Below are 27,744 nucleotides of genomic sequence, written 5' to 3'. Positions count from 1 at the left end.
TGTAAAACCGAGTTGGAGCTAGTACCTTCCCATATATATGTATGGAGTGGAGTTTGAAACTGAAAAGAAACTTTGTGTTCCCAACAAGCTAGTTGAAGGACGGCTTTCACACACACTTATCTCTCAAAACTGAGCATGTGGGGAGAAGTTCGTTCATCTAGCACAAAGGGAACGGGTTGCAGGAGAAACTTTTACTCTGCTTTCTCAGTCTGTTTCCTAGTGCCGGTTTGAAGTTCCTGCAGTTTTCACTGTAAAACCGAGTTGGAGCTAGTTCCTTCCCATATATATGTATGGAGTGGAGTTGGAAACTGAAAAGAAACTTTGTGTTCCCAACAAGATAGTTGAAGGACGGCTTTCACACACACTTATCTCTCAAAACTGAGCATGTGGAGAGACGTTCGTTCATCTAGCACAAAGTGAACGTGTTGCAGGAGAAACTTTTACTCTGCTTTCTCAGTCTGTTTCCTAGTGCCGGTTTGAAGTTCCTGCAGTTTTCACTGTAAAACCGAGTTCGAGCTAGTACCTTCCCATATATATGTATGGAGTGGAGTTGGAAACTGAAAAGAAACTTTGTGTTCCCAACAAGCTAGTTGAAGAACGGCTTTCACACACACTTATCTCTCAAAACTGAGCATGTGGAGAGAAGTTCGTTCATCTAGCACAAAGTGAATGGGTTACAGGGGAAAGTTTTACTCTGGTTTGTCTGTCTGTTTCCTAGTGCCGTTTAGTTGTTCCTGCATTTTTCACTGTAAAACCGAGTTGGAGATAGTACCTTCCCATATATATGTATGCAGTTGAGTTGGAAACTGAATAGAAAATTTGTGTTCCCAACAAGCTAGTTGAAGGACGGTTTTCACACACACTTGTTTCTCAGTGCTGAGCATGTGGAGAGACGTTCGTTCATCTAGCACAAAGGGAACGGGTTGCAGGAGAAACTTTTACTCTGGAAACTCAGTCTGTTTCCTAGTGCCAGTTTGATGTTCCTGCAGTTTTCATGTAAAACCGAGTTGGAGCTAGTACCTTCCCATATATATGTAAGGACTGGAGTTGGAAATTGAAAAGAAACTTTGTGTTCCCTACAAGCTAGTTTAAGGACGGCTTTCACACACACTTATCTCTCAAAACTGAGCATGTGGAGAGACGTTCGTTCATCTCGCACAAAGGGAACGGGTTGCAGGAGAAACTTTTACTCTGGTTTCTCAGTCTGTTTCCTACTGCCAGTTTGAAGTTCCTGCAGTTTTCACTGTAAAACCGAGTTGGAGCTAGTACCTTCCCATATATATGTAAGGAGTGGAGTTGGAAACTGAAAAGAAACTTTGTGTTCCCAACAAGCTAGTTGAAGGACGGCTTTCACACACACTTATCTTTCAAAACTGAGCATGTGGAGAGAAGTTCGTTCATCTAGCACAAAGGGAACGGTTTGCAGGGGAAACTTTTACTCTGCATTATCAGTCAGTTTCCTAGTGCCGGTTTGAAGTTCCTGCAGTTTTCACTCTAAACCCGAGTTGTAACTAGTACATTCCCATATATATGTAAGGAGTGGAGTTGGAAACTGAAAAGAAACTTTGTGTTCCCAAGAAGCTAGTTGAAGGACGGCTTTCACACACACTTATCTCTCAGAGCTGAGCATGTGGAGAGACGTTCGTTCATCAAGCACAAAGGGAACGGTTTGCAGTAGAAACTTTTACTCTGCATTATCAGTCTGTTTCCTAGTGCCGGTTTGAAGTTCCTGCAGTTTTCACTGTAAAACCGAGTTGGAGCTAGTTCCTTCCCATATATATGTATGGAGTGGATTTGGAAACTGAAAAGAAACTTTGTGTTCCCAACAAGCTAGTTGAAGGACGGCTTTCACACACACTTATCTCTCAGAGCTGAGCATGTGGAGAGACGTTCGTTCATCTAGCACAAAGGGAACGGGTTGCAGGAGAAACTTTTACTCTGGATTCTCAGTCTGTTTCCTACTGCCAGTTTGAAGTTCCTGCAGTTTTCACTGTAAAACCGAGTTGGAGCTAGTACCTTCCCATATATATGTAAGGAGTGGAGTTGGAAACTGAAAAGAAACTTTGTGTTCCCAACAAGCTAGTTGAAGGACGGCTTTCACACACACTTATCTCTCAAAACTGAGCATGTGGAGAGAAGTTCGTTCATCTAGCACAAAGGGAACGGGTTACAGGAGAAACTTTTACTGTGGTTTCTCAGTCTGTTTCCTAGTGCCGGTTTGAAGTTCCTGCAGTTTTCACTGTAAAACCGAGTTGGAGCTAGTACCTTCCCATATATATGTATGGAGTTGAGTTGGAAACTGAATAGAAACTTTGTGTTCCCAACAAGCTAGTTAATGGACGGCTTTCACACACACTTATCTCTCTAAACTGAGCATGTGGAGAGACGTTCTTTCATCTAGCACAAAGGGAACGGGTTATAGGAGAAACTTTTACTCTGGTTTCTCAGTCTGTTTCCTAGTGCCGGTTTGAAGTTCCTGCAGTTTTCTCTGTAAAACCGAGTTGGAGCTAGTACATTCCCATGTATATTTATGGAGTGGAGTTGGAGACTGAAAAGAAACTTTGTGTTCCCAACAAGCTATTTGAAGGACGGCTTTCACACACACTTATCTCTCAAAACTGAGCATGTTGAGAGACGTTCGTTCATCTAGCACAAAGGGAACGGGTTGAAGGGAAACTTTTACTCTGCTTTCTCAGTCTGTTTCCTAGTGCCGGTTTGAAGTTCCTGCAGTTTTCACTGTTAAACCGAGTTGGAGCTAGTTCCTTTCCTTATATATGTATGGAGTGGAGTTGGAAACTGAAAAGAAACTTTGTGTTCCCAACAAGCTAGTTGAAGGACGGCTTTCACACACACTTATCTCTCAAAACTGAGCATGTGGAGAGACGTTCGTTCATCTAGCACAAAGGAAAAGGGTTGCAGGAGAAACTTTTTCTCTGGTTTCTCAGTCTGTTTCCTAGTGCCAGTTTGAAGTTCCTGCAGTTTTCCCTGTAAAACGGAGTTGGAGCTAGTACCTTCCAATATATATGTAAGGTGTGGAGTTGGAAATTGAAAAGAAACTTTGTGTTCCCAACACGCTAGTTGAAGGACGGCTTTCACACACACTTATCTCTCAAATCTGAGCATGTGGAAAGAAGTTCGTTCATCTAGCACAAGGGGAACAGGTTGCAGGGGAAACTTTTACTCTGGTTTCTCAGTCTGTTTCCTAGTGCCAGTTTGAAGTTCCTGCAGTTTTCACTGTAAAACGGAGTTGGAGCTAGTACCTTCCAATATATATGTAAGGTGTGGAGTTGGAAACTGAAAAGAAACTTTGTGTTCCCAACACGCTAGTTGAAGGACGGCTTTCACACACACTTATCTCTCAGTGCTTAGCATGTGGAGAGACGTTCGTTCATCTAGCACAAAGGGAACGGGTTGCAGGAGAAACTATTACTCTGGTTTCTCAGTCTGTTTCCTAGTGCCAGTTTGAAGTTCCTGCAGTTTTCACTGTAAAACCGAGTTGGAGCTAGTACCTTCCCATATATATGTAAGGAGTGGAGTTGGAAACTGAAAAGGAACTTTGTGTTCCCAACAAACTAGTTGAAGTACGGCTTTCACATACACTTATCTGTCAAAACTGAGCATGTGGAGAGAAGTTCGTTCATCTAGCACAAAGGGAACGGGTTATAGGAGAAACTTTTACTCTGGTTTCTCAGTCTGTTTCCTAGTGCCAGTATGAAGTTCCTGCAGTTTTCACTGTTAAACCGAGTTGGAGCTAGTACCTTCCCATATATATGTAAGGAGTGGATTTGGAAACTGAAAAGAAACTTTGTGTTCCCAACAAGCTAGTTGTAGGACGGCTTTCACACACACTTATCTCTCAAAACTGAGCATGTGGAGAGAAGTTCGTTCATCTAGCACAAAGGGAACGGGTTGCAGGAGATACTTTTACTCTGGTTTCTCAGTATGTTTCCTAGTGCCGGTTTGAAGTTCCTGCAGTTTTCACTGTAAAACCGAGTTGGAGCTAGTACCTTCCCATATATATGTATGGAGTGGAGTTTGAAACTGAAAAGAAACTTTGTGTTCCCAACAAGCTAGTTGAAGGACGGCTTTCACACACACTTAACTCTCAAAACTGAGCATGTGGAGAGAAGTTCGTTCATCTAGCACAAAGGGAACGGGTTACAGGGGAAAGTTTTACTCTGGTTTGTCTGTCTGTTTCCTAGTGCCGGTTAGTAGTTCCTGCAGTTTTCACTGTAAAACCGAGTTTGAGCTAGTACCTTCCCATATATATGTATGCAGTTGAGTTGGAAACTGAATAGAAAATTTGTGTTCCCAACAAGCTAGTTGAAGGACGGCTTTCACACACACTTGTTTCTCAGTGCTGAGCATGTGGAGAGACGTTCGTTCATCTAGCACAAAGGGAACGGTTTGCAGGAGAAACTTTTACTCTGGTTTCTCAGTCTGTTTCCTAGTGCCAGTTTGAAGTTCCTGCAGTTTTCACTGTAAAACCGAGTTGGAGCTAGTACATTCCCATATATATGGATGGAGTGGAGTTGGAAACTGGAAAGAAACTTTGTGTTCCCAACAAGCTAGTTGAAGGACGGCTTTCACACACACTTATCTCTCAAAACTGAGCATGTGGAGAGACGTTCGTTCATCTAGCACAAAGGGAAAGTGTTGCAGGAGAAACTTTTACTCTGCTTTCTCAGTCTGTTTCCTAGTGCCGGTTTGAAGTTCCTGCAGTTTTCACTGTAAAACCGAGTTGGAGCTAGTACCTTCCCATATATATGTATGGAGTGGAGTTGGAATCTGAAAAGAAACTTTGTGTTCCCAACAAGCTAGTTGAAGGACGGCTTTCAAACACACTTATCTCTCAAAACTGAGCATGTGGAGAGACATTCGATCATCAAGCACAAAGGGAACGGGTTGCAGTAGAAACTTTTACTCTGGTTTCTCAGTCTGTTTCCTAGTGCTGGTTTGAAGTTCCTGCAGTTTTCACTCTAAACCCGAGTTGGATCTAGTACCTTCCCATATATATGTATGGAGTGGAGTTTGAAACTGAAAAGAAACTTTGTGTTCCCAACAAGCTAGTTGAAGGACGGCTTTCACACACACTTATCTCTCAGTGCTTAGCATGTGGAGAGACTTTCGTTCATCTAGCACAAAGGGAACGGGTTGCAGGAGAAATTATTACTCTGGTTTCTCAGTCTGTTTCCTAGTGCCAGTTTGAAGTTCCTGCAGTTTTCACTGTAAAACCGAGTTGGAGCTAGTACCTTCCCATATATATTTAAGGAGTGGAGTTGGAAACTGAAAAGGAACTTTGTGTTCCCAACAAACTAGTTGAAGGACGGCTTTCACACACACTTATCTGTCAAAACTGAGCATGTGGAGAGAAGTTCGTTCATCTAGCACAAAGGGAACGGGTTATAGGAGAAACTTTTACTCTGGTTTCTCAGTCTGTTTCCTAGTGCCAGTTTGAAGTTCCTGCAGTTTTCACTGTAAAACCGAGTTGGAGCTAGTACCTTCCCATATATATGTAAGGAGTGGATTTGAAAACTGAAAAGAAACTTTGTGTTCCCAACAAGCTAGTTGTAGGACGGCTTTCACACACACTTATCTCTCAAAACTGAGCATGTGGAGAGAAGTTCGTTCATCTAGCACAAAGGGAACGGGTTGCAGGAGAAACTTTTACTCTGCTTTCTCAGTCTGTTTCCTAGTGCCGGTTTGAATTTCCTGCAGTTTTCACTGTAAAACCGAGTTGGAGCTAGTTCATTCCCATATATATGTATGGATTGGATTTGGAAACTGAAAAGAAACTTTGTGTTCCCAACAAGCTAGTTGAAGGACGGCTTTCACATACACTTATCTGTCAAAACTGAGCATGTGGAGAGAAGTTCGTTCATCTAGCACAAAGGGAACGGGTTATAGGAGAAACTTTTACTCTGATTTCTCAGTCTGTTTCCTAGTGCCAGTATGAAGTTCCTGCAGTTTTCACTGTAAAACCGAGTTGGAGCTAGTACCTTCCCATATATATGTAAGGAGTGGATTTGGAAACTGAAAAGAAACTTTGTGTTCCCAACAAGCTAGTTGTAGGACGGCTTTCACACACACTTATCTCTCAAAACTGAGCATGTGGAGAGAAGTTCGTTCATCTAGCACAAAGGGAACGGGTTGCAGGAGATACTTATACTCTGGTTTCTCAGTATGTTTCCTAGTGCCGGTTTGAAGTTCCTGCAGTTTTCACTGTAAAACCGAGTTGGAGCTAGTACCTTCCCATATATATGTATGGAGTGGAGTTTGAAACTGAAAAGAAACTTTGTGTTCCCAACAAGCTAGTTGAAGGACGGCTTTCACACACACTTAACTCTCAAAACTGAGCATGTGGAGAGAAGTTCGTTCATCTAGCACAAAGGGAACGGGTTACAGGGGAAAGTTTTACTCTGGTTTGTCTGTCTGTTTCCTAGTGCCGGTTAGTAGTTCCTGCAGTTTTCACTGTAAAACCGAGTTTGAGCTAGTACCTTCCCATATATATGTATGCAGTAGAGTTGGAAACTGAATAGAAAATTTGTGTTCCCAACAAGCTAGTTGAAGGACGGCTTTCACACACACTTGTTTCTCAGTGCTGAGCATGTGGAGAGACGTTCTTTCATCTAGCACAAAGGGAACGGTTTGCAGGAGAAACTTTTACTCTGGTTTCTCAGTCTGTTTCCTAGTGCCAGTTTGAAGTTCCTGCAGTTTTCACTGTAAAACCGAGTTGGAGCTAGTACATTCCCATATATATGGATGGAATGGAGTTGTAAACTGGAAAGAAACTTTGTGTTCCCAACAAGCAAGTTGAAGGACGGCTTTCACACACACTTATCTCTCAAAACTGAGCATGTGGAGAGACGTTCGTTCATCTAGCACAAAGGGAACGTGTTGCAGGAGAAACTTTTACTCTGCTTTCTCAGTCTGTTTCCTAGTGCCGGTTTGAAGTTCCTGCAGTTTTCACTGTAAAACCGAGTTGGAGCTAGTACCTTCCCATATATATGTATGGATTGGAGTTGGAAACTGAAAAGAAACTTTGTGTTCCCAACAAGCTAGTTGAAGGACGGCTTTCAAACACACTTATCTCTCAAAACTGAGCATGTGGAGAGACATTCGATCATCAAGCACAAAGGGAACGGGTTGCAGTAGAAACTTTTACTCTGGTTTCTCAGTCTGTTTCCTAGTGCTGGTTTGAAGTTCCTGCAGTTTTCACTCTAAACCCGAGTTGGATCTAGTACCTTCCCATATATATGTATGGAGTGGAGTTTGAAACTGAAAAGAAACTTTGTGTTCCCAACAAGCTAGTTGAAGGACGGCTTTCACACACACTTATCTCTCAGTGCTTAGCATGTGGAGAGACTTTCGTTCATCTAGCACAAAGGGAACGGGTTGCAGGAGAAACTATTACTCTGGTTTCTCAGTATGTTTCCTAGTGCCAGTTTGAAGTTCCTGCAGTTTTCACTGTAAAACCGAGTTGGAGCTAGTACCTTCCCATATATATGTAAGGAGTGGAGTTGGAAACTGAAAAGAAACTTTGTGTTCCCAACAAACTAGTTGAAGGACGGCTTTCACACACACTTATCTGTCAAAACTGAGCATGTGGAGAGAAGTTCGTTCATCTAGCACAAAGGGAACGGGTTATAGGAGAAACTTTTACTCTGGTTTCTCAGTCTGTTTCCTAGTGCCAGTTTGAAATTCCTGCAGTTTTCACTGTAAAACCGAGTTGGAGCTAGTACCTTCCCATATATATGTAAGGAGTGGATTTGAAAACTGAAAAGAAACTTTGTGTTCCCAACAAGCTAGTTGTAGGACGGCTTTCACACACACTTATCTCTCAAAACTGAGCATGTGGAGAGAAGTTCGTTCATCTAGCACAAAGGGAACGGGTTGCAGGAGAAACTTTTACTCTGCTTTCTCAGTCTGTTTCCTAGTGCCGGTTTGAATTTCCTGCAGTTTTCACTGTAAAACCGAGTTGGAGCTAGTTCATTCCCATATATATGTATGGATTGGATTTGGAAACTGAAAAGAAACTTTGTGTTCCCAACAAGCTAGTTAAAGAACGGCTTTTACACACACTTATCTCTCAAAACTGAGCATGTGGAGAGAAGTTCGTTCATCTAGCACAAAGGGAACGTGTTACAGGGGAAAGTTTTACTCTGGTTTGTCTGTCTGTTTCCTAGTGCCGGTTAGTAGTTCCTGCAGTTTTCAATGTAAAACCGAGTTTGAGCTAGTACCTTCCCATATATATGTATGCAGTTGAGTTGGAAACTGAATAGAAAATTTGTGTTCCCAACAAGCTAGTTGAAGGACGGCTTTCACACACACTTATCTCTCAAAACTGAGCATGTGGAGAGACATTCGATCATCAAGCACAAAGGGAACTGGTTGCAGTAGAAACTTTTACTCTGGTTTCTCAGTCTGTTTCCTAGTGCTGGTTTGAAGTTCCTGCAGTTTTCACTCTAAACCCGAGTTGGAGCTAGTACATTCCCATATATATGTATGGAGTGGAGTTTGAAACTGAAAAGAAACTTTGTGTTCCCAACAAGCTAGTTGAAGGACGGCTTTCACACACACTTATCTCTCAGTGCTTAGCATGTGGAGAGACGTTCATTCATCTAGCACAAAGGGAACGGGTTACAGGAGAAACTTTTACTCTGGTTTCTCAGTCTGTTTCCTAGTGCCGGTTTGAAGTTCCTGCAGTTTTCACTGTAAAACCGAGTTGGAGCTAGTACCTTCCCATATATATGTAAGGAGTGGATTTGAAAACTGAAAAGAAACTTTCTGTTCCCAACAAGCTAGTTGTAGGACGGCTTTCACACACACTTATCTCTCAAAACTGAGCATGTGTAGAGAAGTTCGTTCATCTAGCACAAAGGGAACGGGTTGCAGGAGAAACTTTTACTCTGCTTTCTCAGTCTGTTTCCTAGTGCCGGTTTGAATTTCCTGCAGTTTTCACTGTAAAACCGAGTTGGAGCTAGTTCATTCCCATATATATGTATGGATTGGATTTGGAAACTGAAAAGAAACTTTGTGTTCCCAACAAGCTAGTTAAAGAACGGCTTTTACACACACTTATCTCTCAAAACTGAGCATGTGGAGAGAAGTTCGTTCATCTAGCACAAAGGGAACGTGTTACAGGGGAAAGTTTTACTCTGGTTTGTCTGTCTGTTTCCTAGTGCCGGTTAGTAGTTCCTGCAGTTTTCAATGTAAAACCGAGTTTGAGCTAGTACCTTCCCATATATATGTATGCAGTTGAGTTGGAAACTGAATAGAAAATTTGTGTTCCCAACAAGCTAGTTGAAGGACGGCTTTCACACACACTTGTTTCTCAGTGCTGAGCATGTGGAGAGACATTCGATCATCAAGCACAAAGGGAACGGGTTGCAGTAGAAACTTTTACTCTGGTTTCTCAGTCTGTTTCCTAGTGCCGGTTTGAAGTTCCTGCAGTTTTCACTCTAAACCCGAGTTGGAGCTAGTACCTTCCCATATATATGTATCGTGAGGAGTTGGAAACTGAAAAGAAACTTTGTGTTCCCAACAAGCTAGTTGAAGGACGGCTTTCACACACACTTACCTCTCAAAATTGATCATGTTGAGAGACGTTCGTTCATCTAGCACAAAGGGAACGGGTTGCAGGAGAAATTTTTACTCTGTTTTCTCAGTCTGTTTCCTAGTGCCGGTTAGAAGTTCCTGCAGTTTTCACTGTAAAACCGAGTTGGAGCTAGTTCCTTCCCATATATATGTATGGAGTGGATTTGGAAACTGAAAAGAAACTTTGTGTTCCCAACAAGCTAGTTGAAGGACGGCTTTCACACACACTTATCTCTCAGAGCTGAGCATGTGGAGAGACGTTCGTTCATCTAGCACTAAGGGAACGGGTTGCAGGGGAAACTTTTACTCTGGTTTCTCAGTCTGTTTCCTACTGCCAGTTTGAAGTTACTGCAGTTTTCACTGTAAAACCGAGTTGGAGCTTGTACCTTCCCATATATATGTAAGGAGTGGGGTTGGAAACTTAAAAGAAACTTTGTGTTCCCAACAAGCTAGTTGAAGGACGGCTTTCACACACACTTATCCCTCAAAACTGAGCATGTAGAGAGAAGTTCGTTCATCTAGCACAAAGGGAACGGGTTACAGAAGAAACTTTTACTGTGGTTTCTCAGTCTGTTTCCTAGTGCCGGATTGAAGTTCCTGCAGTTTTCACTGTAAAACCGAGTTGGAGCTAGTACCTTCCAATATATATGTATGGAGTTGAGTTGGAAACTGAATAGAAACTTTGTGTTCCCAACAAGCTAGTTGATGGACGGCTTTCACACACACTTATCTATCTAAACTGAGCATGTGGAGAGACGTTCTTTCATCTAGCACAAAGAAACGGGTTGCAGGAGAAACGTTTACTCTGGTTTCTCAGTCTTTTTCCTAGTGCCGGTTTGAAGTTCCTGCAGTTTTCACTGTAAAACCGAGTTGGAACTAGTAAATACCCATATATATGTAAGGAGTGGATTTGGAAACTGAAAAGAAACTTTGTGTTCCCAACAAGCTAGTTGAAGGACGGCTTTGACACACACTTATCTCTCAAAACTGAGCATGTGGAGAGAAGTACGTTCATCTAGCACAAAGGGAACGGGTTGCAGGAGAAACTTTTACTCTGCTTTCTCAGTCTGTTTCCTAGTGCCGGTTTGAATTTCCTGCAGTTTTCATTTAAAACCGAGTTGGAGCTAGTACCTTCCCATATATATATAAGGACTGGAGTTGGAAATTGAAAAGAAACTTTGTGTTCCCAACAAGCTAGTTTAAGGACGGCTTTCACACACACTTATCTCTCAAAACTGAGCATGTGGAGAGACGTTCGTTCATCTCGCACAAAGGGAACGGTTTGCAGGAGAAACTTTTCTCTGCATTCTCAGTCTTTCCCTAGTGACTGTTTGAAGTTCCTGCACTTTTCACTCTAAACCCGAGTTGGAGCTAGTACCTTCCCATATATATGTATCGTGTGGAGTTGGAAACTGAAAAGAAACTTTGTGTTCCCAACAAGCTAGTTGAAGGACGGCTTTCACACACACATATCTCTCAGAGCTGAGCATGTGGAGAGACGTTCGTTCATCTCGCACAAAGGGAACGGGTTGCAGGAGAAACTTTTACTCTGCTTTCTCAGTCTGTTTCCTAGTGCCGGTTTGAAGTTCCTGCAGTTTTCACTGTAAAACCGAGTTGGAGCTAGTTCCATCCCATATATATATATGGAGTGGAGTTGGAAACTGAAAAGAAACTTTGTGTTCCCAACAAGCTATTTGAAGGACGGCTTTCACACCCACTTATCTCTCAAAACTGAGCATGTGGAGAGACATTCGATCATCAAGCACAAAGGGAACGGGTTGCAGTAGAAACTTTTACTCTGGTTTCTCAGTCTGTTTCCTAGTGCCGGTTTGAAGTTCCAGCAGTTTTCACTCTAAACCCGAGTTGGAGCTAGTACCTTCCCATATATATGTATCGTGAGGAGTTGGAAACTGAAAAGAAACTTTGTGTTCCCAACAAGCTAGTTGAAGGACGGCTTTCACACACACTTATCTCTCAAAATTGATCATGTTGAGAGACGTTCGTTCATCTAGCACAAAGGGAACGGGTTGCAGGAGAAATATTTACTCTGTTTTCTCAGTCTGTTTCCTAGTGCCGGTTAGAAGTTCCTGCAGTTTTCACTGTAAAACCTAGTTGGAGCTAGTTCCTTCCCATATATATGTATGGAGTGGATTTGGAAACTGAAAAGAAACTTTGTGTTCCCAACAAGCTAGTTGAAGGACGGCTTTCACACACACTTATCTCTCAGAGCTGAGCATGTGGAGAGACGTTCGTTCATCTAGCACAAAGGGAACGGGTCGCAGGAGAAACTTTTACTCTGGTTTCTCAGTCTGTTTCCTACTGCCAGTTTCAAGTTCCTGCATTTTTCACTGTAAAACCGAGTTGGAGCTAGTACCTTCCCATATATATGTAAGGAGTGGAGTTGGAAACTTAAAAGAAACTTTGTGTTCCCAACAAGCTAGTTGAAGGACGGCTTTCACACACACTTATCTCTCAAAACTGAGCATGTGGAGAGAAGTTCGTTCATCTAGCAAAAAGGGAACAGGTTGCAGGAGAAACTTTTACTCTGGTTACTCAGTCTGTTTCCTAGTGCCGATTTGAAGTTCCCGCAGTTTTCAAAGTAAAACCGAGTTGGAGCTAGTACATTCCCATATATATGTATGGAGAGGAGTTGGAAACTGAAAAGAAATTTTGTGTTCCCAACAAGCTAGTTGAAGGACGGCTTTCACACACACTTATCCTTCAACCCTGAGCATGTGGAGAGACGTTCGTTCATCTCGCACAAAGGGAACCGGTTGCAGGAAAACTTTTACTCGGGTTTATCTGTCTGTTTCCTAGTGCCGGTTAGAAGTTCCTGCAGTTATCACTGTAAAACCGATTTGGAGCTAGTACCTTCCCATAAATATGTATGGAGTGGAGATGGAAACTGAAAAGAAACTTTGTGTTCCCAACAAGCTAGTTGAAGGACGGCTTTCACACATACTTATCTCTCAGTGCTGAGCATGTGGAGAGACGTTCGTTCATCTAGCACAAAGGGAACGGGTTGCAGGAGAAACTATTACTCTGGTTTCTCAGTCTGTTTCCTAGTGCCAGTTTGAAGTTCCTGCAGTTTTCACTGTAAAACCGAGTTGGAGCTAGTACCTTCCCATATATATGTAAGGAGTGGAGTTGGAAACTGAAAAGAAACTTTGTGTTCCCAACAAACTAGTTGAAGGACGACTTTCACACACACTTATCTGTCAAAACTGAGCATGTGGAGAGAAGTTCGTTCATCAAGCACAAAGGGAACGGGTTATAGGAGAAACTTTTACTCTGGTTTCTCAGTATGTTTCCTAGTGCCAGTTTGAAGTTCCTGCAGTTTTCACTGTAAAACCGAGTTTTAGCTAGTACCTTCCCATATATATTTAAGGAGTGGATTTGGAAACTGAAAAGAAACTTTGTGTTCCCAACAAGCTAGTTGAAGGACGGCTTTCACACACACTTATCTCTCAAAACTGAGCATGTGGAGAGAAGTTCGTTCATCTAGCACAAAGGGAACGGTTTGCAGTAGATACTTTTACTCTGCTTTCTCAGTCTGTTTCCTAGTGCCGGTTTGAAGTTCCTGCAGTTTTCACTGTAAAACCGAGTTGGAGCTAGTACCTTCCCATATATATGTATGGAGTGGAATTTGAAACTGAAAAGAAACTTCGTGTTCCCAACAAGCTAGTTGAAGGACGGCTTTCACACACACTTATCCTTCAACCCTGAGCATGTGGAGAGACGTTCTTTCATCTAGCACAAAGGGAACGGTTTGCAGGAGAAACTTTTACTCTGCTTTCTCAGTCTGTTTCCTAGTGCCGGTTTGAAGTTCCTGCAGTTTTCACTGTAAACCCGAGTTGGAGCTTGTACCTTCCCATATATATGTATCGTGAGGAGTTGGAAACTGAAAAGAAACTTTGTGTTCCCAACAAGCTAGTTGAAGGACGGCTTTCACACACACTTATCTCTCAAAATTGATCATGTTGAGAGACGTTCGTTCATCTAGCACAAAGGGAACGGGTTGCAGGAGAAACTTTTACTCTGTTTTCTCAGTCTGTTTCCTAGTGCCGGGTAGAAGTTCCTGCAGGTTTCACTGTAGAACCGAGTTGGAGCTAGTTCCTTCCCATATATATGTATGGAGTGGATTTGGATACTGAAAATAAACTTTGTGTTCCCAACAAGCTAGTTGAAGGACGGCTTTCACACACACTTATCTCTCAGAGCTGAGCATGTGGAGAGACTTTCGTTCATCTAGCACAAAGGGAACGGGTTGCAGGAGAAACTTTTACTCTGGTTTCTCAGTCTGTTTCCTACTGCCAGTTTGAAGTTCCTGCAGTTTTCACTGTAAAACAGAGTTGGAGCTAGTACCTTCCCATATATATGTAAGGAGTGGAGTTGGAAACTTAAAAGAAACTTTTTGTTCCCAACAAGCTAGTTGAAGGACGGCTTTCACACACACTTATCTCTCAAAACTGAGCATGTGGAGAGAAGTTCGTTCATCTAGCACAAAGGGAACGGGTTACAGAAGAAACTTTTACTGTGGTTTCTCAGTCTGTTTCCTAGTGCCGGATTGAAGTTCCTGCAGTTTTCACTGTAAAACCGAGTTGGAGCTAGTACCTTCCAATATATATGTATGGAGTTGAGTTGGAAACTGAATAGAAACTTTGTGTTCCCAACAAGCTAGTTGATGGACGGCTTTCACACACACTTATCTCTCTAAACTGAGCATGTGGAGAGACGTTCTTTCATCTAGCACAAAGGGAACGGTTTGCAGGAGAAACTTTTACTCTGGTTTCTCAGTCTGTTTCCTAGTGCCGAATTGAAGTTCCTGCAGTTTTCTCTGTAAAACCGAGTTGGAGCTAGTTCCTTCCCATGTAATTGTATGGAGTGGAGTTGGAATCTGAAAAGAAACTTTGTGTTCCCAACAAGCTAGTTGAAGGACGGCTTTCACACACACTTATCTCTCAAAATTGAGCATGTTGAGAGACGTTCGTTCATCTAGCACAAAGGGAACGGGTTGCAGGAGAAACTTTTACTCTGCTTTCTCAGTCTGTTTCCTAGTGCCGGTTTGAAGTTCCTGCAGTTTTCACTGTTAAACCGAGTTGGAGCTAGTTCCTTTCCTTATATATGTATGGAGTGGAGTTGGAAACTGAAAAGAAACTTTGTGTTCCCAACAAGCTAGTTGAAGGACGGCTTTCACACACACTTATCTCTCAAAACTGAGCATGTGGAGAGACGTTCGTTCATCTCGCACAAAGGGAACGGGTTGCAGGAGAAACTTTTACTCGGGTTTATCTGTCTGTTTCCTAGTGCCGGTTAGAAGTTCCTGCAATTTTCACTGTAAAACCGATTTGGAGCTAGTACCTTCCCATAAATATGTATGGAGTGGAGATGGAAACTGAAAAGAAACTTTGTGTTCCCAACAAGCTAGTTGAAGGACGACTTTCACTCATACATATCTCTCAGTGCTGAGCATGTGGAGAGACGTTCGTTCATCTAGCACAAAGGGAACGGGTTGCAGGAGAAACTATTACTCTGGTTTCTCAGTCTGTTTCCTAGTGCCAGTTTGAAGTTCCTGCAGTTTTCACTGTAAAACCGAGTTGGAGCTTGTACCTTCCCATATATATTTAAGGAGTGGATTTGGAAACTGAAAAGAAACTTTGTGTTCCCAACAAGCTAGTTGAAGGACGGCTTTCACACACACTTATCTCTCAAAACTGAGCATGTGGAGAGAAGTTCGTTCATCTAGCACAAAGGGAACGGGTTGCAGTAGATACTTTTACTCTGGTTTCTCAGTCTGTTTCCTAGTGCCGGTTTGAAGTTCCTGCAGTTTTCACTGTAAAACCGAGTTGGAGCTAGTACCTTCCCATATATATGTATGGAGTGGAGTTTGAAACTGAAAAGAAACTTCGTGTTCCCAACAAGCTAGTTGAAGGACGGCTTTCACACACACTTATCTCTCAAAACTGAGCATGTGGGGAGAAGTTCGTTCATCTAGCACAAAGGGAACGGGTTGCAGGAGAAACTTTTACTCTGGTTTCTCAGTCTGTTTCCTAGTGCCGGTTTGAAGTTCCTGCAGTTTTCACTCTAAACCCGAGTTGGAGCTAGTACCTTCCCATATATATGTATCGTGAGGAGTTGGAAACTGAAAAGAAACTTTGTGTTCCCAACAAGCTAGTTGAAGGACGGCTTTCACACACACTTATCTCTCAAAATTGATCATGTTGAGAGACGTTCGTTCATCTAGCACAAAGGGAACGGGTTGCAGGAGAAATTTTTACTCTGTTTTCTCAGTCTGTTTCCTAGTGCCGGTTAGAAGTTCCTGCAGTTTTCACTGTAAAACCGAGTTGGAGCTAGTTCCTTCCCATATATATGTATGGAGTGGATTTGGAAACTGAAAAGAAACTTTGTGTTCCCAACAAGCTAGTTGAAGGACGGCTTTCACACACACTTATCTCTCAGAGCTGAGCATGTGGAGAGACGTTCGTTCATCTAGCACTAAGGGAACGGGTTGCAGGGGAAACTTTTACTCTGGTTTCTCAGTCTGTTTCCTACTGCCAGTTTGAAGTTACTGCAGTTTTCACTGTAAAACCGAGTTGGAGCTTGTACCTTCCCATATATATGTAAGGAGTGGGGTTGGAAACTTAAAAGAAACTTTGTGTTCCCAACAAGCTAGTTGAAGGACGGCTTTCACACACACTTATCTCTCAAAACTGAGCATGTAGAGAGAAGTTCGTTCATCTAGCACAAAGGGAACGGGTTACAGAAGAAACTTTTACTGTGGTTTCTCAGTCTGTTTCCTAGTGCCGGATTGAAGTTCCTGCAGTTTTCACTGTAAAACCGAGTTGGAGCTAGTACCTTCCAATATATATGTATGGAGTTGAGTTGGAAACTGAATAGAAACTTTGTGTTCCCAACAAGCTAGTTGATGGACGGCTTTCACACACACTTATCTATCTAAACTGAGCATGTGGAGAGACGTTCTTTCATCTAGCACAAAGAAACGGGTTGCAGGAGAAACGTTTACTCTGGTTTCTCAGTCTTTTTCCTAGTGCCGGTTTGAAGTTCCTGCAGTTTTCACTGTAAAACCGAGTTGGAGCTAGTAAATACCCATATATATGTAAGGAGTGGAGTTGGAAACTGAAAAGAAACTTTGTGTTCCCAACAAGCTAGTTGAAGGACGGCTTTGACACACACTTATCTCTCAAAACTGAGCATGTGGAGAGAAGTACGTTCATCTAGCACAAAGGGAACGGGTTGCAGGAGAAACTTTTACTCTGCTTTCTCAGTCTGTTTCCTAGTGCCGGTTTGAATTTCCTGCAGTTTTCATTTAAAACCGAGTTGGAGCTAGTACCTTCCCATATATATATAAGGACTGGAGTTGGAAATTGAAAAGAAACTTTGTGTTCCCAACAAGCTAGTTTAAGGACGGCTTTCACACACACTTATCTCTCAAAACTGAGCATGTGGAGAGACGTTCGTTCATCTCGCACAAAGGGAACGGTTTGCAGGAGAAACTTTTCTCTGCATTCTCAGTCTTTCCCTAGTGACTGTTTGAAGTTCCTGCACTTTTCACTCTAAACCCGAGTTGGAGCTAGTACCTTCCCATATATATGTATCGTGTGGAGTTGGAAACTGAAAAGAAACTTTGTGTTCCCAACAAGCTAGTTGAAGGACGGCTTTCACACACACATATCTCTCAGAGCTGAGCATGTGGAGAGACGTTCGTTCATCTCGCACAAAGGGAACGGGTTGCAGGAGAAACTTTTACTCTGCTTTCTCAGTCTGTTTCCTAGTGCCGGTTTGAAGTTCCTGCAGTTTTCACTGTAAAACCGAGTTGGAGCTAGTTCCATCCCATATATATATATGGAGTGGAGTTGGAAACTGAAAAGAAACTTTGTGTTCCCAACAAGCTATTTGAAGGACGGCTTTCACACCCACTTATCTCTCAAAACTGAGCATGTGGAGAGACATTCGATCATCAAGCACAAAGGGAACGGGTTGCAGTAGAAACTTTTACTCTGGTTTCTCAGTCTGTTTCCTAGTGCCGGTTTGAAGTTCCAGCAGTTTTCACTCTAAACCCGAGTTGGAGCTAGTACCTTCCCATATATATGTATCGTGAGGAGTTGGAAACTGAAAAGAAACTTTGTGTTCCCAACAAGCTAGTTGAAGGACGGCTTTCACACACACTTATCTCTCAAAATTGATCATGTTGAGAGACGTTCGTTCATCTAGCACAAAGGGAACGGGTTGCAGGAGAAATATTTACTCTGTTTTCTCAGTCTGTTTCCTAGTGCCGGTTAGAAGTTCCTGCAGTTTTCACTGTAAAACCTAGTTGGAGCTAGTTCCTTCCCATATATATGTATGGAGTGGATTTGGAAACTGAAAAGAAACTTTGTGTTCCCAACAAGCTAGTTGAAGGACGGCTTTCACACACACTTATCTCTCAGAGCTGAGCATGTGGAGAGACGTTCGTTCATCTAGCACAAAGGGAACGGGTCGCAGGAGAAACTTTTACTCTGGTTTCTCAGTCTGTTTCCTACTGCCAGTTTCAAGTTCCTGCATTTTTCACTGTAAAACCGAGTTGGAGCTAGTACCTTCCCATATATATGTAAGGAGTGGAGTTGGAAACTTAAAAGAAACTTTGTGTTCCCAACAAGCTAGTTGAAGGACGGCTTTCACACACACTTATCTCTCAAAACTGAGCATGTGGAGAGAAGTTCGTTCATCTAGCAAAAAGGGAACAGGTTGCAGGAGAAACTTTTACTCTGGTTACTCAGTCTGTTTCCTAGTGCCGATTTGAAGTTCCCGCAGTTTTCAAAGTAAAACCGAGTTGGAGCTAGTACATTCCCATATATATGTATGGAGAGGAGTTGGAAACTGAAAAGAAATTTTGTGTTCCCAACAAGCTAGTTGAAGGACGGCTTTCACACACACTTATCCTTCAACCCTGAGCATGTGGAGAGACGTTCTTTCATCTAGCACAAAGGGAACGGTTTGCAGGAGAAACTTTTACTCTGGTTTCTCAGTCTGTTTCCTAGTGCCGGATTGAAGTTCCTGCAGTTTTCTCTGTAAAACCGAGTTGGAGCTAGTTCCTTCCCATGTATATGTATGGAGTGGAGTTGGAATCTGAAAAGAAACTTTGTGTTCCCAACAAGCTAGTTGAAGGACGGCTTTCACACACACTTATCTCTCAAAACTGAGCATGTTGAGAGACGTTCGTTCATCTAGCACAAAGGGAACGGGTTGCAGGAGAAACTTTTACTCTGCTTTCTCAGTCTGTTTCCTAGTGCCCGTTTGAAGTTCCTGCAGTTTTCACTGTTAAACCGAGTTGGAGCTAGTTCCTTTCCTTATATATGTATGGAGTGGAGTTGGAAACTGAAAAGAAACTTTGTGTTCCCAACAAGCTAGTTGAAGGACGGCTTTCACACACACTTATCTCTCAAAACTGAGCATGTGGAGAGACGTTCGTTCATCTCGCACAAAGGGAACCGGTTGCAGGAAAACTTTTACTCGGGTTTATCTGTCTGTTTCCTAGTGCCGGTTAGAAGTTCCTGCAGTTATCACTGTAAAACCGATTTGGAGCTAGTACCTTCCCATAAATATGTATGGAGTGGAGATGGAAACTGAAAAGAAACTTTGTGTTCCCAACAAGCTAGTTGAAGGACGGCTTTCACACATACTTATCTCTCAGTGCTGAGCATGTGGAGAGACGTTCGTTCATCTAGCACAAAGGGAACGGGTTGCAGGAGAAACTATTACTCTGGTTTCTCAGTCTGTTTCCTAGTGCCAGTTTGAAGTTCCTGCAGTTTTCACTGTAAAACCGAGTTGGAGCTAGTACCTTCCCATATATATGTAAGGAGTGGAGTTGGAAACTGAAAAGAAACTTTGTGTTCCCAACAAACTAGTTGAAGGACGACTTTCACACACACTTATCTGTCAAAACTGAGCATGTGGAGAGAAGTTCGTTCATCAAGCACAAAGGGAACGGGTTATAGGAGAAACTTTTACTCTGGTTTCTCAGTATGTTTCCTAGTGCCAGTTTGAAGTTCCTGCAGTTTTCACTGTAAAACCGAGTTTTAGCTAGTACCTTCCCATATATATTTAAGGAGTGGATTTGGAAACTGAAAAGAAACTTTGTGTTCCCAACAAGCTAGTTGAAGGACGGCTTTCACACACACTTATCTCTCAAAACTGAGCATGTGGAGAGAAGTTCGTTCATCTAGCACAAAGGGAACGGTTTGCAGTAGATACTTTTACTCTGGTTTCTCAGTCTGTTTCCTAGTGCCGGTTTGAAGTTCCTGCAGTTTTCACTGTAAAACCGAGTTGGAGCTAGTACCTTCCCATATATATGTATGGAGTGGAATTTGAAACTGAAAAGAAACTTCGTGTTCCCAACAAGCTAGTTGAAGGACGGCTTTCACACACACTTATCCTTCAACCCTGAGCATGTGGAGAGACGTTCTTTCATCTAGCACAAAGGGAACGGTTTGCAGGAGAAACTTTTACTCTGCTTTCTCAGTCTGTTTCCTAGTGCCGGTTTGAAGTTCCTGCAGTTTTCACTGTAAACCCGAGTTGGAGCTTGTACCTTCCCATATATATGTATCGTGAGGAGTTGGAAACTGAAAAGAAACTTTGTGTTCCCAACAAGCTAGTTGAAGGACGGCTTTCACACACACTTATCTCTCAAAATTGATCATGTTGAGAGACGTTCGTTCATCTAGCACAAAGGGAACGGGTTGCAGGAGAAACTTTTACTCTGTTTTCTCAGTCTGTTTCCTAGTGCCGGGTAGAAGTTCCTGCAGGTTTCACTGTAGAACCGAGTTGGAGCTAGTACCTTCCCATATATATGTATGGAGTGGATTTGGATACTGAAAATAAACTTTGTGTTCCCAACAAGCTAGTTGAAGGACGGCTTTCACACACACTTATCTCTCAGAGCTGAGCATGTGGAGAGACTTTCGTTCATCTAGCACAAAGGGAACGGGTTGCAGGAGAAACTTTTACTCTGGTTTCTCAGTCTGTTTCCTACTGCCAGTTTGAAGTTCCTGCAGTTTTCACTGTAAAACAGAGTTGGAGCTAGTACCTTCCCATATATATGTAAGGAGTGGAGTTGGAAACTTAAAAGAAACTTTTTGTTCCCAACAAGCTAGTTGAAGGACGGCTTTCACACACACTTATCTCTCAAAACTGAGCATGTGGAGAGAAGTTCGTTCATCTAGCACAAAGGGAACGGGTTACAGAAGAAACTTTTACTGTGGTTTCTCAGTCTGTTTCCTAGTGCCGGATTGAAGTTCCTGCAGTTTTCACTGTAAAACCGAGTTGGAGCTAGTACCTTCCAATATATATGTATGGAGTTGAGTTGGAAACTGAATAGAAACTTTGTGTTCCCAACAAGCTAGTTGATGGACGGCTTTCACACACACTTATCTCTCTAAACTGAGCATGTGGAGAGACGTTCTTTCATCTAGCACAAAGGGAACGGTTTGCAGGAGAAACTTTTACTCTGGTTTCTCAGTCTGTTTCCTAGTGCCGAATTGAAGTTCCTGCAGTTTTCTCTGTAAAACCGAGTTGGAGCTAGTTCCTTCCCATGTAATTGTATGGAGTGGAGTTGGAATCTGAAAAGAAACTTTGTGTTCCCAACAAGCTAGTTGAAGGACGGCTTTCACACACACTTATCTCTCAAAATTGAGCATGTTGAGAGACGTTCGTTCATCTAGCACAAAGGGAACGGGTTGCAGGAGAAACTTTTACTCTGCTTTCTCAGTCTGTTTCCTAGTGCCGGTTTGAAGTTCCTGCAGTTTTCACTGTTAAACCGAGTTGGAGCTAGTTCCTTTCCTTATATATGTATGGAGTGGAGTTGGAAACTGAAAAGAAACTTTGTGTTCCCAACAAGCTAGTTGAAGGACGGCTTTCACACACACTTATCTCTCAAAACTGAGCATGTGGAGAGACGTTCGTTCATCTCGCACAAAGGGAACGGGTTGCAGGAGAAACTTTTACTCGGGTTTATCTGTCTGTTTCCTAGTGCCGGTTAGAAGTTCCTGCAATTTTCACTGTAAAACCGATTTGGAGCTAGTACCTTCCCATAAATATGTATGGAGTGGAGATGGAAACTGAAAAGAAACTTTGTGTTCCCAACAAGCTAGTTGAAGGACGACTTTCACTCATACATATCTCTCAGTGCTGAGCATGTGGAGAGACGTTCGTTCATCTAGCACAAAGGGAACGGGTTGCAGGAGAAACTATTACTCTGGTTTCTCAGTCTGTTTCCTAGTGCCAGTTTGAAGTTCCTGCAGTTTTCACTGTAAAACCGAGTTGGAGCTTGTACCTTCCCATATATATTTAAGGAGTGGATTTGGAAACTGAAAAGAAACTTTGTGTTCCCAACAAGCTAGTTGAAGGACGGCTTTCACACACACTTATCTCTCAAAACTGAGCATGTGGAGAGAAGTTCGTTCATCTAGCACAAAGGGAACGGGTTGCAGTAGATACTTTTACTCTGGTTTCTCAGTCTGTTTCCTAGTGCCGGTTTGAAGTTCCTGCAGTTTTCACTGTAAAACCGAGTTGGAGCTAGTACCTTCCCATATATATGTATGGAGTGGAGTTTGAAACTGAAAAGAAACTTCGTGTTCCCAACAAGCTAGTTGAAGGACGGCTTTCACACACACTTATCTCTCAAAACTGAGCATGTGGGGAGAAGTTCGTTCATCTAGCACAAAGGGAACGGGTTGCAGGAGAAACTTTTACTCTGCTTTCTCAGTCTGTTTCCTAGTGCCGGTTTGAAGTTCCTGCAGTTTTCACTGTAAAACAGAGTTGGAGCTAGTTCCTTCCCTTATATATGTATGGAGTGGAGTTGGAAACTGAAAAGAAACTTTGTGTTCCCAACAAGATAGTTGAAGGACGGCTTTCACACACACTTACCTCTCAAAACTGAGCATGTGGAGAGACGTTCGTTCATCTAGCACAAAGTGAACGTGTTGCAGGAGAAACTTTTACTCTGCTTTCTCAGTCTGTTTCCTAGTGCCGGTTTGAAGTTCCTGCAGTTTTCACTGTAAAACCGAGTTGGAGCTAGTTCATTCCCATATATATGTATGGAGTGGATTTGGAAACTGAAAAGAAACTTTGTGTTCCCAACAAGCTAGTTGAAGTACGGCTTTCACACACACTTATCTCTCAAAACTGAGCATGTGGAGAGAAGTTCGTTCATCTAGCACAAAGGGAATGGGTTACAGGAGAAAGTTTTACTCTGGTTTGTCTGTCTGTTTCCTAGTGCCGTTTAGTTGTTCCTGCATTTTTCACTGTAAAATCGAGTTGGAGATAGTACCTTCCCATATATATGTATGCAGTTGAGTTGGAAACTTAATAGAAAATTTGTGTTCCCAACAAGCTAGTTGAAGGACGGCTTTCACACACACTTGTTTCTCAGTCCTGAGCATGTGGAGAGACGTTCATTCATCTAGCACTAAAGGAACGGGTTGCAGGAGAAACTTTTACTCTGGTTTCTCAGTCTGTTTCCTAGTGCCAGTTTGATGTTCCTTCAGTTTTCACTGTAAAACGGACTTGGAGTTAGTACCTTCCAATATATATGTAAGGAGTGGAGTTGGAAACTGAAAAGAAACTTTGTGTTCCCAACAAGCTAGTTGAAGGACGGCTTTCACACACACTTATCTCTCAAAACTGAGCATGTGGAGAGAAGTTCGTTCATCTAGCACAAAGGGAACGGGTTACAGGAGAAACTTTTATTCTGGTTTCTCAGTCTGTTTCCTAGTGCCGGTTTGAATTTCCTGCAGTTTTCATGTAAAACCGAGTTGGAGCTAGTACCTTCCCATATATATGTAAGGACTGGAGTTGGAAATTGAAAAGAAACTTTGTGTTACCAACAAGCTAGTTTAAGGACGGCTTTCACACACACTTATCTCTCAAAACTGAGCATGTGGAGAGACGTTCGTTCATCTAGCACTAAAGGAACGGGTTGCAGGAGAAACTTTTACTCTGGTTTCTCAGTCTGTTTCCTAGTGCCAGTTTGAAGTTCCTGCAGTTTTCACTGTAAAACCGAGTTGGAGCTAGTACCTTTCCATATATATGTAAGGAGTGGAGTTGGAAACTGAAAAGAAACTTTGTGTTCCCAACAAACTAGTTGAAGGACGGCTTTCACACACACTTATCTGTCAAAACTGAGCATGTGGAGAGAAGTTCGTTCATCAAGCACAAAGGGAACGGGTTATAGGAGAAACTTTTACTCTGGTTTCTCAGTCTGTTTCCTAGTGCCAGTTTGAAGTTCCTGCAGTTTTCACTGTAAAACCGAGTTGTAGCTAGTACCTTCCCATATATATTTAAGGAGTGGATTTGGAAACTGAAAAGAAACTTTGTGTTCCCAACAAGCTAGTTGAAGGACGGCTTTCACACCCACTTATCTCTCAAAACTGAGTATGTGGAGAGAAGTTCGTTCATCTAGCACAAAGGGAACGGGTTGCAGTAGATACTTTTACTCTGGTTTCTCAGTCTGTTTCCTAGTGCCGGTTTGAAGTTCCTGCAGTTTTCACTGTAAAACCGAGTTGGAGCTAGTACCTTCCCATATATATGTATGGAGTGGAGTTTGAAACTTAAAAGAAACTTCGTGTTCCCAACAAGCTAGTTGAAGGACGGCTTTCACACACACTTATCTCTCAAAACTGAGCATGTGGGGAGAAGTTCGTTCATCTAGCACAAAGGGAACGGGTTGCAGGAGAAACTTTTACTCTGCTTTCTCAGTCTGTTTCCTAGTGCCGGTTTGAAGTTCCTGCAGTTTTCACTGTAAAACCGAGTTGGAGCTAGTTCCTTCCCATATATATGTATGGAGTGGAGTTGGAAACTGAAAAGAAACTTTGTGTTCCCAACAAGATAGTTGAAGGACGGCTTTCACACACACTTACCTCTCAAAACTGAGCATGTGGAGAGACGTTCGTTCATCTAGCACAAAGTGAACGTGTTGCAGGAGAAACTATTACTCTGCTTTCTCAGTCTGTTTCCTAGTGCCGGTTTGAAGTTCCTGCAGTTTTCACTGTAAAACCGAGTTGGAGCTAGTTCATTCCCATATATATGTATGGAGTGGATTTGGAAACTGAAAAGAAACTTTGTGTTCCCAACAAGCTAGTTGAAGAACGGCTTTCACACACACTTATCTCTAAAAACTGAGCATGTGGAGAGAAGTTCGTTCATCTAGCACAAAGGGAATGGGTTACAGGAGAAAGTTTTACTCTGGTTTGTCTGTCTGTTTCCTAGTGCCGTTTAGTTGTTCCTGCATTTTTCACTGTAAAATCGAGTTGGAGATAGTACCTTCCCATATATATGTATGCAGTTGAGTTGGAAACTTAATAGAAAATTTGTGTTCCAAACAAGCTAGTTGAAGGACGGCTTTCAAACACACTTGTTTCTCAGTGCTGAGCATGTGGAGAGACGTTCGTTCATCTAGCACTAAAGGAACGGGTTGCAGGAGAAACTTTTACTCTGGTTTCTCAGTCTGTTTCCTAGTGCCAGTTTGATGTTCCTGCAGTTTTCACTGTAAAACGGACTTGGAGTTAGTACCTTCCAATATATATGTAAGGAGTGGAGTTGGAAACTGAAAAGAAACTTTGTGTTCCCAACAAGCTAGTTGAAGGACGACTTTCACACACACTTATCTCTCAAAACTGAGCATGTGGAGAGAAGTTCGTTCATCTAGCACAAAGGGAACGGGTTAAAGGAGAAACTTTATTCTGGTTTCTCAGTCTGTTTCCTAGTGCCGGTTTGAATTTCCTGCAGTTTTCATGTAAAACCGAGTTGGAGCTAGTACCTTCCCATATATATGTAAGGACTGGAGTTGGAAATTGAAAAGAAACTTTGTGTTCCCAACAAGCTAGTTTAAGGACGGCTTTCACACACACTTATCTCTCAAAACTGAGCATGTGGAGAGACGTTCGTTCATCTCGCACAAAGGGAACGGTTTGCAGGAGAAACTATTCTCTGCATTCTCAGTCTTTCCCTAGTGACGGTTTGAAGTTCCTGCACTTTTCACTCTAAACCCGAGTTGGAGCTAGTACCTTCACATATATATGTATTGTGTAGAGTTGGAAACTGAAAAGAAACTTTGTGTTCCCAACAAGCTAGTTGAAGGACGGCTTTCACACACACTTATCTCTCAGAGCTGAGCATGTGGAGAGACGTTCGTTCATCTAGCACAAAGGGAACGTGTTGCAGGAGAAACTTTTACTCTGCTTTCTCAGTCTGTTTCCTAGTGCCGGTTTGAAGTTCCTGCAGTTTTCACTGTAAAACCGAGTTGGAGCTAGTTCATTCCCATATATATGTATGGAGTGGAGTTGGAAACTGAAAAGAAACTTTGTGTTCCCAACAAGCTAGTTGAAGGACGGTTTTCACACACACTTATCTCTCAAAACTGAGCATGTGGAGAGAAGTTCGTTCATCTAGCACAAAGGGAACGGGTTACAGGAGAAACTTTTATTCTGGTTTCTCAGTCTGTTTCCTAGTGCCGGTTTGAATTTCCTGCAGTTTTCATGTAAAACCGAGTTGGAGCTAGTACCTTCCCATATATATGTAAGGACTGGAGTTGGAAATTGAAAAGAAACTTTGTGTTCCCAACAAGCTAGTTTAAGGACGGCTTTCACACACACTTATCTCTCAAAACTGAGCATGTGGAGAGACGTTCGTTCATCTAGCAAAAAAGGGAACGGGTTGCAGGATTAACTTTTACTTGTTTTCTCAGTCTGTTTCCTAGTGCCGGTTTGAAGTTCCTGCAGTTTTCACTGTAAAACCGAGTTGGAGCTAGTACCTTTCCATATATATGTAAGGAGTGGAGTTGGAAACTGAAAAGAAACTTTGTGTTCCCAACAAACTAGTTGAAGGACGGCTTTCACACACACTTATCTGTCAAAACTGAGCATGTGGAGAGAAGTTCGTTCATCAAGCACAAAGGGAACGGGTTATAGGAGAAACTTTTACTCTGGTTTCTCAGTCTGTTTCCTAGTGCCAGTTTGAAGTTCCTGCAGTTTTCACTGTAAAACCGAGTTGTAGCTAGTACCTTCCCATATATATTTAAGGAGTGGATTTGGAAACTGAAAAGAAACTTTGTGTTCCCAACAAGCTAGTTGAAGGACGGCTTTCACACACACTTATCTCTCAAAACTGAGCATGTGGAGAGAAGTTCGTTCATCTAGCACAAAGGGAACGGGTTGCAGTAGATACTTTTACTCTGGTTTCTCAGTCTGTTTCCTAGTGCCGGTTTGAAGTTCCTGCAGTTTTCACTGTAAAACCGAGTTGGAGCTAGTACCTTCCCATATATATGTATGGAGTGGAGTTTGAAACTTAAAAGAAATTTCGTGTTCCCAACAAGCTAGTTGAAGGACGGCTTTCACACACACTTATCTCTCAAAACTGAGCATGTGGGGAGAAGTTCGTTCATCTAGCACAAAGGGAACGGGTTGCAGGAGAAACTTTTACTCTGCTTTCTCAGTCTGTTTCCTAGTGCCGGTTTGAAGTTCCTGCAGTTTTCACTGTAAAACCGAGTTGGAGCTAGTTCCTTCCCATATATATGTATGGAGTGGAGTTGGAAACTGAAAAGAAACTTTGTGTTCCCAACAAGATAGTTGAAGGACGGCTTTCACACACACTTACCTCTCAAAACTGAGCATGTGGAGAGACGTTCGTTCATCTAGCACAAAGTGAACGTGTTGCAGGAGAAACTTTTACTCTGCTTTCTCAGTCTGTTTCCTAGTGCCGGTTTGAAGTTCCTGCAGTTTTCACTGTAAAACCGAGTTGGAGCTAGTTCATTCCCATATATATGTATGGAGTGGATTTGGAAACTGAAAAGAAACTTTGTGTTCCCAACAAGCTAGTTGAAGAACGGCTTTCACACACACTTATCTCTAAAAACTGAGCATGTGGAGAGAAGTTCGTTCATCTAGCACAAAGGGAATGGGTTACAGGGGAAAGTTTTACTCTGGTTTGTCTGTCTGTTTCCTAGTGCCGTTTAGTTGTTCCTGCATTTTTCACTGTAAAATCGAGTTGGAGATAGTACCTTCCCATATATATGTATGCAGTTGAGTTGGAAACTTAATAGAAAATTTGTGTTCCCAACAAGCTAGTTGAAGGACGGCTTTCACACACACTTGTTTC

This window comes from Camelus bactrianus, chromosome 22, assembly GCF_048773025.1.
Source record: "Camelus bactrianus isolate YW-2024 breed Bactrian camel chromosome 22, ASM4877302v1, whole genome shotgun sequence".
NCBI lineage: Eukaryota > Metazoa > Chordata > Mammalia > Artiodactyla > Camelidae > Camelus > Camelus bactrianus.
This window is presented reverse-complemented; position numbering follows the sequence as displayed.